Here is a 4,858-nt window from a genome sequence, read left to right as displayed (position 1 = left end):
TTAAGTGAGTTTTGAAGATCTGTGTTCTTTATTTTCTGCAAGCTTAAATTCTGCATGAACACATTTCACTACAAGAATTAATTTACTCTATTCAACCAAAAAAATTCAAGAAAAGCCTAAAAACAGTAAAACACATTCACCCCCTGTGTGTTATTCATTTCCTAACAAAATGACATGGGCTATGGGAGGGAGTATATTCTACTAAGTTTGGCCTAAGATTTTAAGTAATTCATCACTTCTATGGAGTTTGGTAACAAATGACTATTAGGGGCCCACTAAGCATTTTTTTTAACTAACAAATGGTAGAAAATGACTAGTTAAATTTCATACCAACTTTATAGTTTTTTGTTATAATTTGAATCTACCGGTTATATTAGAGTTAGTCAATATTTTTTAAAAAAAGATATATTTTAATAATTATACAAAGTAATCATTTATGGAAAAAATTATAAGTTTGTAACTTCATTAGTGACGATTTTATAATGAGAATATGTTTTCAACAAATAATTAATGCTTACAAAAATATATTAAAATTATTTAATTATGATTTATATCAATTAATATTTTGTACTCACCATTTTTTCAAGTAGGGAGAGATTGGATCTCCATGTCGAAGTCACTCTTGCGGATGCACATCACCGAAAATTCAACTAATTTGTACAAAACTATATGAGACTTTTTGAACACGTGTCATAATCTTAGAAATCCACGCCGAGTGGAAACCAAATTTATGCAGCATTCGTTTAATAAATCTTCATTCTAACCTATCTTATGCCTCAAAAATATCAATTTTTAACCCAGCCAGGACCTGTTTCCCCTATGACTTCAAATGCAATCATTGCATTATCAGTTAATAGCCTCCCTTCATTAAAAGTACTCTATTTGTTAGACACTATCGAATTTAAATATAGTTTCAACTTATTCTCCAGAACCTTAGATAATATAACGCATCAGAACATTATCAAGAGAGATAGGTCGAAGATCTTTCATATTTTACATTTGTTTAACAATGGAAATAAGACGTACAAGCTTAAGATTTAGTTCCCTTGGCCATGTTTTCATGTTCTGTATCAAAGAAAATCAGACAAAATTGAAAAACATATCTTCTAACAATATTCCAATAAGTTTGAAAAATTCTGGGTTCAACCCATGTGGACCCGGTGACTTATATGGATGCATGGCAAATTCTACAATTATTTGGATATCTGCCTCCAATATTTTTCTTGTCATCTACAAACCCCTGTTATATGTTAAATGCAGTGTTCTATAAATATAGATACTTTTTCTCTTAATTGTCTTCTTTGTTAAGGGGCATTTATGTCCACTTAGAATGCTCTATAAAGGCTTGAATTAAAAAAGCTTTGGATCTCCATTAGTCAACCAATTTGTAAAGCTTCTTAAGGTAAACAATCTGATCTATGAATTAAATATCTATTTTTCGCATGGATCCTGTGGTGGGTTTCGAAAATTCTAATTTTAAACAATCTGATCTATGATTGCGTTTATGTGCTCGAAACCCAACAATGGCATCAGAGCTACTTGCGAAAAGTGTTTAATTCATTAATTTGTTTACTGGTTTTATGATGATAACATGTATACAATATTCCATGATTGTTATGTATGCGATTTTTTATGTTTTACATGTTGTTATATTTAATATGCGTATATATATATGTTTTGAATATATGAGATTCATGAGAGTATAATCATACTATGATTATATAATCTGTATATATTCTGATATATATATATGGTATGTGTTTGTTCTTATTATAAGAATCGTATTTTATACGATTCTGAATCGGATGCAGCGGATTTGCTGAAATCTGGGTCCGGGGCGAACGAATACGCTATTTCATATGGAATCGAGTGTCTGAACGTAACTGTTAGCTAAATTGACAGATCTGTAAGGCGTTTGACGTCATTTAAGCCTTGTAATCTGTGATTTAATGTTATCAGATATAATTTCAAATTTTCTAATTTTTCCAATAATTGGTTTTTATGATTAGATCATGATGGGTACGATATGTTAAGATGAGATTATGTGTTTTAACTATGTTATTTTGTGTTAATTGAGCATGGTGGATGGTTATGGCTTATGACCTTAGGTTAATGGTTTTGGTTTTTCAAATACGGCTTGCATGTCGTTTATTTTTGTAATTATTAAATCTCAAATGTAACTCGAGTTCTTCTTGTAAGTTGATTAGATTAGTTTTTCTATTTAATTCTTGTAATGTACATGAAGACATGAAGATTTGAAGATCAAGGGTAATCTCACAAGGAGGCCATCCAAGGAAGCAATACAAGAAGGAAGGCATGTAATAGTTAGCCTGTATTTATTTTCCACCTTAGATTAACCTAGATCTTTGTCAATAGGTTAATAAAGATCACATAGGATGAAGCCATAACCAACCACGTTTATTTATTGCACTTTACATATATATGCGCATATGATGAATGTATGTGTAGAGTAGTTTATAAAGATTCATGCTTAACTAGATTAAGGATGTATGTATTAGATATGACACCCACTACCATGCTTGCTAAACAAGATAAAATCTATAACGATTCAAGATTTTAAAATGAACAAACGATTATGAGATTCTCATGTTTATGAAACCCGAAATAAAATACAAATTTTGTTTATTTCTGACATGGGGAGATTTTGTGAAAAGCGAGTTCATTGAACTTGTAAGGTTGTGGGTTTTAAGCGAGACCGTTTTGACTCCCTCACTAGCTAGAAATCAAACCATTGACGAATATTTATTTGCAGTATTTTATTCAAGGAAAAATTGGGAATCTCCTTATGATGGGATCATGATCGTTTTAAAATTACCAAAACCCTAAAATTAATATTAAGTTGATCAGATACCTTCCAGTTAGGCCAATGCAGTCCACCCCTAGATCGAGAAGGAGTGGGTTCGCCAATGCAAAGTACTCCCATCTATCGTGAGAGATGTGTTGAAGTATATTGATAATTTTTGACTATTGGGTTTGACTTAAATAAGTTACCATAATAGGATTGTGAACTTAGAGGCATAGAGTTTGGCGAAGATTTATTAGATAAATATGAACAAATGTTGTTCCACCAAGCTATCCAAGAGTTATATAGTTGATATAATTGACAAATATTGTCTACCTAAATAATCATATTTTAGGAGACAAGCCAAAGCTGACCTAACGCATGGTAAAATATGGATCTTGGCTCACTAGAAAGGATATAGAAGATATTTTTCCGGATTAATAGTTAGGGCTATTGATTTGATAAAAATAGTGGGATATATATAGTGAATATATATATGAATAATCACTTGAACATAATTTAATGATCATCTGTAGACTAAGTCATTTTATGCACTTTAATATTGTAAATATCAAATGACAAATAACTCAAATAACTTCTCTATGTAATAGTTCTTGAGAAAGAAAAGCTAACATGAAATAATTTCCTCAATTGACATGGGAACTTGAGGATTGTCCTCAGGTTCAAGGATGTCACTCAAACCTCTCCCTTATTTCTTCAAGCTAAGAATGAAACATGTGCTGAACAAAATACTTTCCAGAAGCAAATTGACTGATGTTTCATGTCTCATGCTTGTAATTATGAGGGCTCAGCTTTAGAAGTAACGAGAGCGTAATGATGCTTATGATATGATTGAGCACCATCATAGGATGTTTGAAGGATAGGCTCGTCAGAAAGATTTGACAATAATAAGGCACCATACTTTTGTATTAATGGGAGAATGATATCTCATTGGACCACATGTTCTAAAGATGATAGATATCTGTACCTTGATATTTTGGGTTTCAAGTATAGTCTAGAGACTCATCTTGATTTGATCAAACAATCTTTGAACAACTTCTATTCTTAGTTTGTTAAGAACAAAAGGAATGAGATAGATAGAACACTCTCTAAGTTGTTAAACATGTTTATAACTGCTGAAAATAACACGGTAAAGGCATGAATTACGTCCATATTGATAATGTACACATGGAATGCAAATAGGAAAGGAAAGTGGACAAGCAAGGTGAAGATTTGTTCTTATTCAGTGGCAAACCAAAGTCCAATCCCAAAGGGCTTTTGAAGCCTAATAGTGGTGTTCTTAAAGGAGATGATTGTCATTTCTGTTAAAATAACTGGATGAATGGAAGTTAAATTGTCGAGCTTATTTGGAAGATCTAAAGAAGAAGACTAGCAATGGTCAAGCTTCAGGTATAGGGTTAGAATTGGAGAAAAAGTTGTTTCTCTAGTTGAAGGAACTCGCTATCTAATATTGCCCATAAGGCGAGATTGAGAGCTTGATAAATTGTTATTACGTGACTGCTTTAGCGGATACATTAAGTCAATTTCTTTTCAGGACAAGAAAGGTTTTCATTTTAATTAAATAAACAATAGTTGTTTATTCTATTTTAATACTTAAACCTCAATTTCAGATCGTAGAGGATAATACTTAAACCTCAATTTCAAGAATTTCTTGAAGGAGTGTGATAGTGTATCATAACTTACTCCTTCTGGAACACCTCAATGAAATAGATATTCTGAGAGGAGAAATCATACCTTGTTGGACATAGTGCGATCGATGATGTGTCAAGCAGATCTTCCATTCAGTTTCTAGGGTTATACTCTAGAAACAGCTGCATATACACCTAACCAAGTTCCGACTAAAGTGGTTCAAAATACTCCGTATGAGATATAGAGTGATGAATTTCATAGCATGTCATTTATGAAAATTAGGGGATGTGAGGCGTTCGTAAAATGTTTAGCCTCTGACAAGCTTTGACCAAAATTAGATTGATTCTATTTTGTGGGATATCCAAGTGAGACTAGGGTATAGTTTTATAATCCTATCTAGAAAAA

Source organism: Apium graveolens, chromosome 6 (genome assembly GCF_009905375.1).
Source record: "Apium graveolens cultivar Ventura chromosome 6, ASM990537v1, whole genome shotgun sequence".
Classification (NCBI taxonomy): Eukaryota; Viridiplantae; Streptophyta; class Magnoliopsida; order Apiales; family Apiaceae; genus Apium; species Apium graveolens.
Note: the sequence above shows the minus strand (reverse complement) of the source record.